The sequence below is a fragment of the Entelurus aequoreus genome, linkage group LG26, assembly GCF_033978785.1.
Source record: "Entelurus aequoreus isolate RoL-2023_Sb linkage group LG26, RoL_Eaeq_v1.1, whole genome shotgun sequence".
Taxonomy (NCBI): Eukaryota; Metazoa; Chordata; class Actinopteri; order Syngnathiformes; family Syngnathidae; genus Entelurus; species Entelurus aequoreus.
In genome coordinates this window covers 16,036,474-16,050,136 of record NC_084756.1, presented here as the reverse complement: position 1 = coordinate 16,050,136, position 13,663 = coordinate 16,036,474, and the positions used below count along the sequence as shown (strand labels likewise).

Genomic DNA, 13,663 nt, shown 5'->3' with positions numbered 1-13,663 from the left:
ATATTTAAAAAGAATTTTGAACACTTCTCACCTTTTTTCATCCAGATTGCTCTGTTGCAGTCATAACTTTTCAATAATTGTTTTTCAACTAAATCTGCTAACTCCTCTTGTTTGGCTGTAAAGGTATTCAGTTGCTCACTAGTTAGATTATCATTACTGTCAATGTTTTTTTGTAAATCCTCAATTTCTTTCTTTAATTCCTGTTCTGCCGCTTTAATTTTTTTTTTTTTCCATGAAGAGTATGCAATGGCATATCCTCTAAAACAACATTTGAAGGCTTCCCAGACTATTTGGGGATTTGAAGATCCTACATTATTTAAAAAAAAATCAGTAATAAATTGCTTTGTTTTTTCGATAAATTCATCATCCTGTAGATGCATTTGATTAAACTTCCAATATCCGGGCCCACGTGTATTATCTTCAATTGCAATATTTATTCCTATACAATTATGATCAGAACGCAAGTTATCATCGATTGCTATTGCAGTCACTTTGTTTAGCAATGAAAATGATATCAAAAAATAGTCAATACGACTTGCCTGGTTTTGTCTTCTCCATGTATACCGTACTAACCTAGGGTTTTTGAATCTCCAGATATCAATTAAATCAAATGCATCCATAACATTTTGAATCTTTTGTAAAGATTGAGGATGATAATCCATTGAAAAATTCCCTTTTCGGTCCAGAACTTTATCCAAAGCAACGTTAAAGTCCCCCACAATAATAATTTCCCCTTGTTGTTCTTGCAACATGTCACTTATTTCTTCAAAAAAGGAAGGTTCATCAACATTTGGCCCATACAGATTCAAAACACACATCTTTTGACCTTGAATAATCATATTTAATATTAGCCAACGTCCTTGTGAGTCTTTTTCCATAGAGTTAAATTGAAAATTAAAGTTTTTTTTTATCAAAATCATAACACCTTTTGAATTTCTGTAACCATGTGAAAAGAAAATTGGACCATCCCATTCTTTTCTCCATTTTTCTTCATCTAAATGTGTTGAATGCGTTTCTTCCGTTGTGGCATGTTTGCAGGTGAACAATGAGTCACTCGGCGTTCGAGGCACCTTATCTTCCGCCAAATCACCCTCGTGAGGAGTATATATCTCACCAATTGCAGAGAGGTGGATATATACAACGAAAACGACTTAAATTATTGTATCACTGGAGCGTTTATGCCATTATTAACCTTACATACTGGGACTTGTGTAGAGACGGTCTCAACTCACGTTGCTCACGGCGGCCATCTTGTAGGGTTGTAAGGTATAGAGGTATATAAGACCCTGGGCCTCATTTAGAAAACTTGCAAAAATAGGGCCAAAACGTTAGCTTTGGAGTTTTCCATGCCAGGTATGCAATAAAAAAAAGACAACCAGCACAGATTTAAGGCCCGCCAGCAGCGTTCGGTAAAGCTAAAAGGTGGTCGAGGTTGTATGTTTATCAACATGTCGTTTGAAGATCAACCTAACCTAGTCTATGACGGCATCCAGATCTTGTTGGTTGCATTGCACAGGCAGGAGAGAGCAGACTAACAAATGACTCATCATATGCACTCCTCCACACTAACATGCTGTAGAACCATCCTCACTGTTTTGAATCAACAACATCACAACATTCGGAGAAGAATACTGTGGTCACTTCTGAAATTTCAACAAGATGGTAATTGAAGAAAATAAGAGGCACCTGCACCATCTCCCCGTCAGGGAATCGAACCCTGGTCTTCCGCGTGACAGGCGGAGATACTGTCCACTATACTAACGAGGACTGCTTGGCATGCTATTTTCCTAGGGACAACCAAACAGGCTTGGCTTTTGCCTGCCACACCGCGACCAAAGGCGCTGAATTAAGGCTCCAGTGTCTTTTATCTGTTTCTGTATTTGGATGACACCGCAGTGATAGGATGTATCACTGGCCCGCACGGTGCGACCAGCAGGAGGGAGTTGGCCTGTCTGGTGACATTGTGTGGAAACAACGACCTTATCCTTAACACGGACTACACTAAGAAGACAAAAGAAGACATGAGGAAGGAAAGTCTGTTCTTTTTTGTTACTATTGTACAATTTTTACACACCCAAGTCCAAATTCATGCAGCAGTTTCCATAGTGTAGTGGTTATCACTTCACTAAGACACAAAAATTACCCCGGTTCATAGAAGACAATTCGCATTCCTGACATGGCATATGAATGCAATGGGTGCTTCACACATTTGTCAAGAAACCATGCAGGAGACCACTGAACCAGTGATCAACTCCCTGGTGGTCTAGTGGCTAGGATTCGGCGCTTTCACCGCCGCGGCCCGGGTTCGATTCCCGGTCAGGGAAAGCTATCCGACCCTTTCTCAGAGCAGGCAATTTATAATAAACTTATGTGACTTCCATGTTTTATGCTCATGATATACAAATCATTATCGTTGACATTTTCCATAAAGGCAATGGGGACATTGCTCAAACTTGGCCCAAAAAATGTGCCCGAGATTCTCCGCTTTCCTCTTCTTGTCGTCTTCGAGGTCCACTGCACGACACCTTTCCAGTTCTCCACACACAACCTAGCCTAGTCAATGACGGCATCCAGATTTTGTTGGTTGCATTGCACAGGTCGGAGAGAGCAGACTAACAAATGACTCATCATATGCACTCCTCCACACTAACATGCTGTAGAACCATCCTCATAGCCTCATTTGTTCATGGATACCCTGCAACGTTCCGTTTCACAGATCTTGGGCGATTTAGGCAGGACCAAAAAGGCCACACTTCTTTGGAGCCAGGCAGAAGAGATTTGTTTAGGCAGAGAGAGGATTTGTGTGAGGCATTTTCCCGGCGGCTAGAGCAGAGGGCCAACCTGTTGCGGTGATGTCTGTCAGTCAGGGCTTATACAGGATGGAGGAAATTTGCCTTGACTTTAATCTCTTCATTGCTGGTTCTCGGTCAAACAGAGCGAGACGAGGGTCTGTTTCTTGTTTGAGCTTTTCCTCTGACGTCTGTGGTTGTATTCAAGCTGTTTTCTGTGCCAACTGACTTTAGGCTAACCATTGGTATATGTGTATAAGTGGTATATGTGTAACTAAACTGTTGTCAGGGTTTGCTCGTAGGTGGTTAGATGCGTTGTCGTAAATAAGACCATACAGGGCTTCGCCTAAGGACTTTTCTAATTCTACCAAGGTTGATTTTTGTAATGCTATGTCGAGGTCGTCAGCTGCTGCATCCCTAACCTTTAATTTGACACATTGACTCTGACAAACCATTTTCCCTTTTTGAAGACTTGCTTTTGCATCCTAATTTAGAGGGGTGCAACAAACATTAGTAAAATACTGTGTTTGATTTCTGTAGGGCTGTGCAGCAACGCCGAGTCCACACATCACAACATTCGGAGAAGGATACTGTGGTCACTTCTCAAATTTCAACGAGATGGTAATTGAAGAAAATGAGAGGCACCTAAACCATCTCCCCGTCAGGGAATCGAACCCTGGTCTTCCGCGTGACAGGCGGAGATACTGTCCACTATACTAACGAGGACTGCTTAGGATGATATTTTGCCTGCCACACCGCAACCAAAGTGTTGCTATTTCATATTTCTGCTATCTCATAATGCGGACAAATTGATCCGCCGAATGCATGGATTGAGGGTAGCGTGGCCGAGCGGTCTAAGGCGCTGGATTAAGGCTCCAGTCTCTCAGGAGGCGTGGGTTCAAATCCCACCACTGCCATTTTTGCTGGTAACGCACTTGTATCTATCCTGACTGAGGCAATAAGACCCTGGGCCTCATTTAGAAAGCTTGCAAAAGTAGGGCCAAAACGTTAGCTTTGGAGTTTTCCATGCCAGGTATGCAATAAAAAAAAGACAACCAGCACAGATTTAAGTCTCGCCAGCAGCGTCCGGTAAAGCTACAAGGTGGTCGAGGTTGTATGTTTATCAACATGTCGTTTGAAGATCAACCTAACCTAGTCAATGACGGCATCCAGATCTTATTGGTTGCACTGCACAGGCAGGAGAGAGCAGCCTTACAAAGGACTCATCATATGCACTCCTCCACACTAACATGCTGTAAAACCATCCTCACTGTTTTGAATCAACAACATCACAGCATTCGGAGAAGGATACTGTGGTCACTTCTGAAATTTCAACAAGATAGTAATTGAAGGAAATAGGAGGCACCTGAACCATCTCCCCGTCAGGGAATCGAACCCTGGTCTTCCGCGTGACAGGCGGAGATACTGTCCACTATACTAACGAGGACTGCTTGGCATGGTATTTTCCTGGGGACAAGCAAACAGGCTTGGCTTTTGCCTGCCACACCGCGACCAAAGTGTTGCTATTCCATATTTCTGCTATCTCATAATGCGGACAAATTGATCCTCGGAAAGCTTGGATTGAGGGTAGTGTGGCCGAGTGGTCTAAGGCGCTGGATTAAGGCTCCAGTCCCTCAGGAGGCGTGGGTTCAAATCCCACCACTGCAATTTTTGCTGGTAATGCACTTGTATCTTCCCTGACTGAGGCAATAAGACCCTGGGCCTCATTTAGAAAGCTTGCAAAAATAGGGCCAAAACGTTAGCTTTGGAGTTTTCCATGCCAGGTATGCAATAAAAAAAAACACAACCAGCACAGATTTAAGGCCCGCCAGCAGCATCCAGTAAAGCTAAAAGGTGGTCGAGGTTGTATGTTTATCAACATGTCGTTTGAAGATCTCCGCCCCTACTTAAGACATTCAGGCCACTTTTATCTGTTTCTGTATTTGGATGACACCGCAGTGATAGGATGTATCACTGGCCCGCACGGTGCGACCAGCAGGAGGGAGTTGGCCTGTCTGGTGACATTGTGTGGAAACAACGACCTTATCCTCAACACGGACTACACTAAGAAGACAAAAGAAGACATGAGGAAGGAAAGTCTGTTCTTTTTTGTTACTATTGTACAATTTTTCCACACCCAAGTCCAAATTCATGCAGCAGTTTCCATAGTGTAGTGGTTATCAATTCACTAAGACACAAAAGTTACCCCGGTTCAAAGAAGACAATTTGCATTTCTGACATGGCATCTGAATGCAATGGGTGCTTCACACATTTGTCAAGAAACCATGCAGGAGACCAGTGTCTGAAGCCGTGATCAACTCCCTGGTGGTCCAGTGGCTAGGATTCGGCGCATTCACCGCCGCGGCCGGGGTTCGATTCCCGGTCAGGGAAAGCTACCCGACCCTTTCTCAGAGCAGGCAATTTATAATAAACTTATGTGACTTCCATGTTTTATGCTCATGATATACAAATCATTATCGTTGACATTTTCCATAAAGGCAATGGGGACATTGCTCAAACTTGGCCCAAAAAATGTGCCCGAGATTCTCCGCTTTCCTCTTCTTGTCGTTTTCGAGGTCCACTGCACGACACCTTTCCAGTTCTCCACACGCAACCTAGCCTAGTCAATGACGGCATCCAGATCTTGTTGGTTGCATTGCACAGGCAGGAGAGAGCAGACTAACAAATGACTCATCATATGCACTCCTCCACACTAACATGCTGTAGAACCATCCTCATAGCCTCATTTGTTCATGGATACCCTGCAACGTTCCGTTTCACAGATCTTGGGCGATTTAGGCAGGACCAAAAAGGCCACACTTCTTTGGAGCCAGGCAGAAGAGATTTGTTTAGGCAGAGAGAGGATTTGTGTGAGGCATTTTCCCGGCGGCTAGAGCAGAGGGCCAACCTGTTGCGATGATGTCTGTCAGTCAGGGCTTATACAGGATGGAGGAAATTTGCCTTGACTTTAATCTCTTCATTGCTGGTTCTCGGTCAAACAGAGTGAGACGAGGGTCTGTTTCTTGTTTGAGCTTTTCCTCTGACGTCTGTGGTTGTATTCAAACTGTTTTCTGTGCCAACTGACTTTTTGCTAACCATTGGTATATGTGTATAAGTGGTATATGTGTAACTAAACTGTTGTCAGGGTTTGCTCGTAGGTGGTTAGATGCGTTGTCGTAAATAAGACCATACAGGGCTTCGCCTAAGGACTTTTCTAATTCTACCAAGGTTGATTTTTGTAATGCTATGTCGAGGTCGTCAGCTGCTGCATCCCTAACCTTTAATTTGACACATTGACTCTGACAAACCATTTTCCCTTTTTGAAGACTTGCTTTTGCATCCTAATTTCGAGGGGTGCAACAAACATTAGTAAAATACTGTGTTTGATTTCTGTAGGGCTGTGCAGCAACGCCGAGTCCACACATCACAACATTCGGAGAAGGATACTGTGGTCACTTCTCAAATTTCAACGAGATGGTAATTGAAGAAAATGAGAGGAACCTAAACCATCTCCCCGTCAGGGAATCGAACCCTGGTCTTCCGCGTGACAGGCGGAGATACTGTCCACTATACTAACGAGGACTGCTTGGGATGATATTTTGCCTGCCACACCGCGACCAAAGTGTTGCTATCTCATATTTCTGCTATCTCATAATGCCGACAAATTGATCCGCCGAATGCATAGATTGAGGGTAGTGTGGCCGAGCGGTCTAAGGCGCTGGATTAAGGCTCCAGTCTCTCGGGAGGCGTGGGTTCAAATCCCACCACTGCCATTTTTGCTGGTAACACACTTGTATCTTCCCTGACTGAGGCAAGAAGACCCAGGGCCTCATTTAGAAAACTTGCAAAAAATATGGCCAAAACGTTAGCTTTGGAGTTTTCCATGCCAGGTATGCAATAAAGAAAACCCAACCAGCACAGATTTAAGGCCCGCCAGCAGCGTCCGGTAAAGCTAAAAGGTGGTCGAGGTTGTATGTTTATCATCATGTCGTTTGAAGATCAACCTAACCTAGTCAATGACGGCATCCAGATCTTGTTGGTTGCATTGCACAGGCAGGAGAGAGCAGACTAACAAATGACTCATCATATGCACTCCTCCACACTAACATGCTGTAGAACCATCCTCACTGTTTTGAATCATCAACATCACAACATTCGGAGAAGGATACTGTGGTCACTTCTGAAATTTCAACAAGATGGTAATTGAAAAAAGTAAGAGGCACCCGCACCATCTCCCCGTCAGGGAATCGAACCCTGGTCTTCCGCGTGACAGGCGGAGATACTGTCCACTATACTAACGAGGACTGCTTGGCATGTTATTTTCCTGGGGACAACCAAACAGGCTTGGCTTTTGCCTAACACACCGCGACCAAAGGCGCTGAATTAAGGCTCCAGTCTCATAGCCTCATTTGTTCATGGATACCCTGCAACGTTCCGTTTCACAGATCTTGGGCGATTTAGGCAGGACCAAAAAGGCCACACTTCTTTGGAGCCAGGCAGAAGAGATTTGTTTAGGCAGAGAGAGGATTTGTGTGAGGCATTTTCCCGGCGGCTAGAGCAGAGGGCCAACCTGTTGCGGTGATGTCTGTCAGTCAGGGCTTATACAGGATGGAGGACATTTGCTTTGACTTTAATCTCTTCATTGCTGGTTCTCGGTCAAACAGAGCGAGACGAGGGTCTGTTTCTTGTTTGAGCTTTTCCTCTGACGTCTGTGGTTGTATTCAAGCTGTTTTCTGTGCCAACTGACTTTAGGCTAACCATTGGTATATGTGTATAAGTGGTATATGTGTAACTAAACTGTTGTCAGGGTTTGCTCGTAGGTGGTTAGATGCGTTGTCGTAAATAAGACCATACAGGGCTTCGCCTAAGGACTTTTCTAATTCTACCAAGGTTGATTTTTGTAATGCTATGTCGAGGTCGTCAGCTGCTGCATCCCTAACCTTTAATTTGACACATTGACTCTGACAAACCATTTTCCCTTTTTGAAGACTTGCTTTTGCATCCTAATTTCGAGGGGTGCAACAAACATTAGTAAAATACTGTGTTTGATTTCTGTAGGGCTGTGCAGCAACGCCGAGTCCACACATCACAACATTCGGAGAAGGATACTGTGGTCACTTCTCAAATTTCAACGAGATGGTAATTGAAGAAAATGAGAGGAACCTAAACCATCTCCCCGTCAGGGAATCGAACCCCGGTCTTCCGCGTGACAGGCGGAGATACTGTCCACTATACTAACGAGGACTGCTTGGGATGATATTTTGCCTGCCACACCGCGACCAAAGTGTTGCTATCTCATATTTCTGCTATCTCATAATGCCGACAAATTGATCCGCCGAATGCATAGATTGAGGGTAGTGTGGCCGAGCGGTCTAAGGCGCTGGATTAAGGCTCCAGTCTCTCGGGAGGCGTGGGTTCAAATCCCACCACTGCCATTTTTGCTGGTAACACACTTGTATCTTCCCTGACTGAGGCAAGAAGACCCAGGGCCTCATTTAGAAAACTTGCAAAAATAGGGCCAAAACGTTAGCTTTGGAGTTTTCCATGCCAGGTATGCAATAAAAAAAACCCAACCAGCACAGATTTAAGGCCCGCCAGCAGCGTCCGGTAAAGCTAAAAGGTGGTCGAGGTTGTATGTTTATCATCATGTCGTTTGAAGATCAACCTAACCTAGTCAATGACGGCATCCAGATCTTGTTGGTTGCATTGCACAGGCAGGAGAGAGCAGACTAACAAATGACTCATCATATGCACTCCTCCACACTAACATGCTTTAGAACCATCCTCACTGTTTTGAATCATCAACATCACAACATTCGGAGAAGGATACTGTGGTCACTTCTCAAATTTCAAAAAGATGGTAATTGATGAAAATAAGAGGCACCTGAACCATCTCCCCGTCAGGGAATCGAACCCTGGTCTTCCGCGTGACAAGCGGAGATACTGTCCACTATACTAACGAGGACTGCTTGGGATGATATTTTGCCTGCCACACCGCGACCAAAGTTTTGCTATTCAGTATTTCTGCGATCTCATAATGCGGACAAATTGATCCTCCGAAAGCACGGATTGAGGGTAGTGTGGCCGAGCGGTCTAAGGCGCTGGATTAAGGCTCCAGTCTCTCAGGAGGCGTGGGTTCAAATCCCACCACTGCCATTTTTGCTGGTAACACACTTGTATCTTCCCTGACTGAGGCAATAAGACCCTGGGCCTCATTTAGAAAGCTTGCAAAAATAGGGCCAAAACGTTAGCTTTGGAGTTTTCCATGCCAGGTATGCAGTAAAAAAAACACAACCAGCACAGATTTAAGGCCCGCCAGCAGCATCCAGTAAAGCTAAAAGGTGGTCGAGGTTGTATGTTTATCAACATGTCGTTTGAAGATCTCCGCCCCTACTTAAGACATTCAGGCCACTTTTATCTGTTTCTGTATTTGGATGACACCGCAGTGATAGGATGTATCACTGGCCCGCACGGTGCGACCAGCAGGAGGGAGTTGGCCTGTCTGGATACATTGTGTGGAAACAACGACCTTATCCTCAACACGGACTACACTAAGAAGACAAAAGAAGACAGGAGGAAGGAAAGTCTGTTCTTTTTTGTTACTATTGTACAATTTTTCCACACCCAAGTCCAAATTCATGCAGCAGTTTCCATAGTGTAGTGGTTATCACTTCACTAAGACACAAAAGTTACCCCGGTTCAAAGAAGACAATTCGCATTTCTGACATGGCATATGAATGCAATGGGTGCTTCACACATTTGTCAAGAAACCATGCAGGAGACCAGTGTCTGAACCAGTGATCAACTCCCTGGTGGTCTAGTGGCTAGGATTCGGCGCTTTCACCGCCGCGGCCGGGGTTCGATTCTCGAAGCTATCCGACCCTTTCTCAGAGCAGGCAATTCATAATAAACTTATGTGACTTCCATGTTTTATGCTCATGATATACAAATCATTATAGTTGACATTTTCCATAAAGGCAATGGGGACATTGTTCAAACTTGGCCCAAAAAATGTGCCCGAGATTCCCCGCTTTCCTCTTCTTGTCGTCTTCGAGGTCCACTGCACGACACCTTTCCAGTTCTCCACACACAACCTAGCCTAGTCAATGACGGCATCCAGATCTTGTTGGTTGCATTGCACAGGCAGGAGAGAGCAGACTAACAAATGACTCATCATATGCACTCCTCCACACTAACATGATGTAGAACCATCCTCACTGTTTTGAATCATCAACATCACAACATTCGGAGAAGGATACTGTGGTCACTTCTCAAATTTCAAAAAGATGGTAATTGATGAAAATAAGAGGCACCTGAACCATCTCCCCGTCAGGGAATCGAACCCTGGTCTTCCGCGTGACAGGCGGAGATACTGTCCACTATACTAACGAGGACTGCTTGGGATGATATTTTGCCTGCCACACCGCGACCAAAGTGTTGCTATTCAGTATTTCTGCGATCTCATAATGCGGACAAATTGATCCTCCGAAAGCACGGATTGAGGGTAGTGTGGCCGAGCGGTCTAAGGCGCTGGATTAAGGCTCCAGTCTCTCGGGAGGCGTGGGTTCAAATCCCACCCCTGCCATTTTTGCTGGTAACACACTTGTATCTTCCCTGACTGAGGCAATAAGACCCTGGGTAATAGGACCAAAATGTTATCTTTGGAGTTTTCCATTCCAGATATGCAATAAAAAAAACACAACCAGCACAGATTTAAGGCCCGCCAGCAGCGTCCGGTAAAGCTAAAAGGTGGTCGAGGTTGTATGTTTATCAACATGTCCTTTGAAAATCAACCTAACCTAGTCAATGACGGCATCCAGATCTTGTTGGTTGCATTGCACAGTTAGGAGAGAGCAGACTAACAAATGACTCATCATATGCACTCCTCCACACTAACATGCTGTAGAACCATGCTCACTGTTTTGAATCATCAACATCACAACATTCGGAGAAGGATACTGTGGTCACTTCTGAAATTTCAACAAGATGGTAATTGAAGGAAACAGGAGGCACCTGCACCATCTCCCCGTCAGGGAATCGAACCCTGGTCTTCCGCGTGACAGGCGGAGATACTGTCCACTATACTAACGAGGACTGCTTGGCGTACTATTTTCCTGGGGACAACCAAACAGGCTTGGCTTTTGCCTGCCACACCGCGACCTAAGGCGCTGGATTAAGGCTCCAGTCTCTCAGGAGGCGTGGGTTCAAATCCCACCACTGCCATTTTTGCTGGTAACGCAGTTGTATCTTCCCTGACTGAGGCAATAAGACCCTGGGCCTCATTTAGAAAGCTTTCAAAAATAGGGCCAAAACGTTAGCTTTGGAGTTTTCCATGCCAGGTATGCAATAAAAAAAAAACAACCACCACAGATTTAAGGCCCACCAGCAGCGTCCGGTAAAGCTAAAACGTGGTCGAGGTTGTATGTTTATCATCATGTCGTTTAAAGATCAGCCTAACCTAGTCAATGACGGCATCCAGATCTTGTTGGTTGCATTGCACAGGCAGGAGAGAGCAGACTAACAAATGACTCTTCATATGCACTCCTCCACACTAACATGCTTTAGAACCATCCTCACTGTTTTGAATCATCAACATCACAACATTCGGAGAATGATACTGTGGTCACTTCTCAAATTTCAACAAGATGGTAATTGAAGAAAATAAGAGGCACCTGAACCATCTCCCCGTCAGGGAATCGAACCCTGGTCTTCCGCGTGACAGGCGGAGATACTGTCCACTATACTAACGAGGACTGCCTTGGATGATATTTTGCCTGCCACACTGCGACCAAAGTGTTGCTATTCAGTATTTCTACGATCTCATAATGCGGACAAATTGATCCTCCGAAAGCACGGATTGAGGGTAGTGTGGCCGAGCGGTCTAAGGCGCTGGATTAAGGCTCCAGTCTCTCGGGAGGCGTGGGTTAAAATCCCACCACTGCCATTTTTGCTGGTAACGCAGTTGTATCTTCCCTGACTGAGGCAATAAGACCCTGGGCCTCATTTAGAAAACTTGCAAAAATAGGACCAAAACGTTAGCTTTGGAGTTTTCCATTCCAGGTATGCAATAAAAAAAACACAACCAGCACAGATTTAAGGCCCGCCAGCAGCGTCCGGTAAAGCTAAAAGGTGGTCGAGGTTGTATGTTTATCAACATGTCGTTTGAAGATCAACCTAACCTAGTCAATGACGGCATCCAGATCTTGTTGGTTGCATTGCACAGGCAGGAGAGAGCAGACTAACAAATGACTCATCATATGCACTCCTCCACACTAACATGCTGTAGAACAATCCTCACTGTTTTGAATCATCAACATCACAACATTCGGAGAAGGATACTGTGGTCACTTCTGAAATTTCAACAAGATGGTAATTGAAAAAAGTAAGAGGCACCCGCACCATCTCCCCGTCAGGGAATAGAACCCTGGTCTTCCGCGTGACAGGCGGAGATACTGTCCACTATACTAACGAGGACTGCTTGGCATGTTATTTTCCTGGGGACAACCAAACAGGCTTGGCTTTTGCCTGCCACACCGCGACCAAAGGCGCTGAATTAAGCCTCCAGTCTCTCGGGAGGCGTGGGTTCAAATCCCACCACTGCCATTTTAGCTGGTAACACACTTGTATCTTCCCTGACTGAGGCAATAAGACCCTGGGCCTCATTTAGAAAACTTGCAAAAATAGGGCCAAAACATTAGCTTTGGAGTGTAGTGGAAAGTCCAGGTTGTCAATGAGAACCAAAGTAGATTTAACACAAGAGTTTTATTTTACTCATAATCAAATGGTACAATGGTTGGGTTGAGTTGTCTAGCACACAGAAAGTTTCCCCCCCGGGCGCGCCCGTCACCATGAAAAAGAAGATGGTGCCCAAACACTCTCTTCGTTTGGCTTTATCCCTTTCTTATCTCTCTTGTTAGTGCGTCAATGTCTTATTTTGTTTTCCCTATCTGTTCCATAGCAACTCGAATCTTTTAGACAGTCAACACATTCACTAGACAGGTTGGCATGACTTAAAGTTCACTTTTGTCCCACAGAAGAGGAAGAGAAATCAAAATGAGCATACATTTTTGACAGACATGAACTATAGGTCAAAGGTCAGAAATTCTACTACATACCCGCCTTCCAGGGTCTTAAGACCCTGGACCAAAACAATTTCTGATATAGACCACGAAATTAAATCTCTACCGCAGATAGAGGCAAAAACCTCAATGTTTTTATACGAGGCAAAAATTCCGTCTATGACCCTCCTTCAGAGCGATCGCTGTTACCAGCCTGCAGTAAAACCATCTCACAGAACACAATTAGTGGCCTACCCTTTAAGTTAGTAACGTAATACCAAAATACTTTGATCATGAACATAATTAGATGAATATATATATGCTTATTCAAGATGTATTTTCACATTAATAATGAATCAAACAAGATCTGGTTTAGAATTAATATAGACTTATGACTGTAAGCTGTTGCATTATTATTTTTCCCGGCATTTGCAATGAATGTAGTTACCAATTGATTTTGTACACACAACTGAATTTCGTATGAGTCCATGTTCGATTAGTGCTCGTATGGATGGCTCGGTGGTGCCTCAGGCTGGTGGCCTGCCGACACCTCGTTGGGCTTTTGGCTGCCTTGGTGAAGAAAGAGATCCACTCAAACAGTCTGTCTCTGTCTCTTCTTGGGGTGTGGTTCAGTCCATGTTTAATGGCATGTCCGTGCTGGCCGAAATTGGGGAAAAGTATGGGGCTTTGGGGAAGGCGGGGCAAAGTATGGGGCGTTGGGGCTTTGGTCCAGGCCCTCGGCTTGCTTCAACGCCTCCTCGCTGCTTCGGCACTCCCGACACTTCTTTCCACAGCTGCTGGAGTCCCGGTGGACAC

At 44.8% G+C, this 13,663-nt stretch overlaps 15 non-coding genes across 15 annotated transcripts; 7 read left to right on the top strand and 8 right to left on the bottom strand.

Annotated features, from left to right (window-relative positions):
* Window positions 1-1,695: 1,695 nt before the first annotated feature.
* trnad-guc (transfer RNA aspartic acid (anticodon GUC)) lies at window positions 1,696-1,767 on the bottom strand. The gene has a single exon. It is a non-coding gene; the product is annotated as a tRNA-Asp (tRNA).
* A 485-nt stretch (window positions 1,768-2,252) lies between these two features.
* trnae-uuc (transfer RNA glutamic acid (anticodon UUC)) lies at window positions 2,253-2,324 on the top strand. The gene has a single exon. It is a non-coding gene; the product is annotated as a tRNA-Glu (tRNA).
* Window positions 2,325-3,443: 1,119 nt separating this feature from the next.
* trnad-guc (transfer RNA aspartic acid (anticodon GUC)) lies at window positions 3,444-3,515 on the bottom strand. The gene has a single exon. It is a non-coding gene; the product is annotated as a tRNA-Asp (tRNA).
* A 109-nt stretch (window positions 3,516-3,624) lies between these two features.
* trnal-aag (transfer RNA leucine (anticodon AAG)) lies at window positions 3,625-3,706 on the top strand. The gene has a single exon. It is a non-coding gene; the product is annotated as a tRNA-Leu (tRNA).
* Window positions 3,707-4,164: 458 nt separating this feature from the next.
* trnad-guc (transfer RNA aspartic acid (anticodon GUC)) lies at window positions 4,165-4,236 on the bottom strand. Its single transcript has one exon. It is a non-coding gene; the product is annotated as a tRNA-Asp (tRNA).
* A 2,063-nt stretch (window positions 4,237-6,299) lies between these two features.
* trnad-guc (transfer RNA aspartic acid (anticodon GUC)) lies at window positions 6,300-6,371 on the bottom strand. Its single transcript has one exon. It is a non-coding gene; the product is annotated as a tRNA-Asp (tRNA).
* Window positions 6,372-6,480: 109 nt separating this feature from the next.
* trnal-aag (transfer RNA leucine (anticodon AAG)) lies at window positions 6,481-6,562 on the top strand. Its single transcript has one exon. It is a non-coding gene; the product is annotated as a tRNA-Leu (tRNA).
* Window positions 6,563-7,021: 459 nt separating this feature from the next.
* trnad-guc (transfer RNA aspartic acid (anticodon GUC)) lies at window positions 7,022-7,093 on the bottom strand. The gene has a single exon. It is a non-coding gene; the product is annotated as a tRNA-Asp (tRNA).
* A 1,049-nt stretch (window positions 7,094-8,142) lies between these two features.
* Window positions 8,143-8,224, top strand: trnal-aag (transfer RNA leucine (anticodon AAG)). The gene has a single exon. It is a non-coding gene; the product is annotated as a tRNA-Leu (tRNA).
* Window positions 8,225-8,863: 639 nt separating this feature from the next.
* Window positions 8,864-8,945, top strand: trnal-aag (transfer RNA leucine (anticodon AAG)). Its single transcript has one exon. It is a non-coding gene; the product is annotated as a tRNA-Leu (tRNA).
* A 1,166-nt stretch (window positions 8,946-10,111) lies between these two features.
* On the bottom strand, window positions 10,112-10,183 carry trnad-guc (transfer RNA aspartic acid (anticodon GUC)). The gene has a single exon. It is a non-coding gene; the product is annotated as a tRNA-Asp (tRNA).
* A 109-nt stretch (window positions 10,184-10,292) lies between these two features.
* Window positions 10,293-10,374, top strand: trnal-aag (transfer RNA leucine (anticodon AAG)). The gene has a single exon. It is a non-coding gene; the product is annotated as a tRNA-Leu (tRNA).
* Window positions 10,375-10,811: 437 nt separating this feature from the next.
* Window positions 10,812-10,883, bottom strand: trnad-guc (transfer RNA aspartic acid (anticodon GUC)). The gene has a single exon. It is a non-coding gene; the product is annotated as a tRNA-Asp (tRNA).
* Window positions 10,884-11,470: 587 nt separating this feature from the next.
* Window positions 11,471-11,542, bottom strand: trnad-guc (transfer RNA aspartic acid (anticodon GUC)). The gene has a single exon. It is a non-coding gene; the product is annotated as a tRNA-Asp (tRNA).
* A 109-nt stretch (window positions 11,543-11,651) lies between these two features.
* trnal-aag (transfer RNA leucine (anticodon AAG)) lies at window positions 11,652-11,733 on the top strand. Its single transcript has one exon. It is a non-coding gene; the product is annotated as a tRNA-Leu (tRNA).
* Window positions 11,734-13,663: the final 1,930 nt, after the last annotated feature.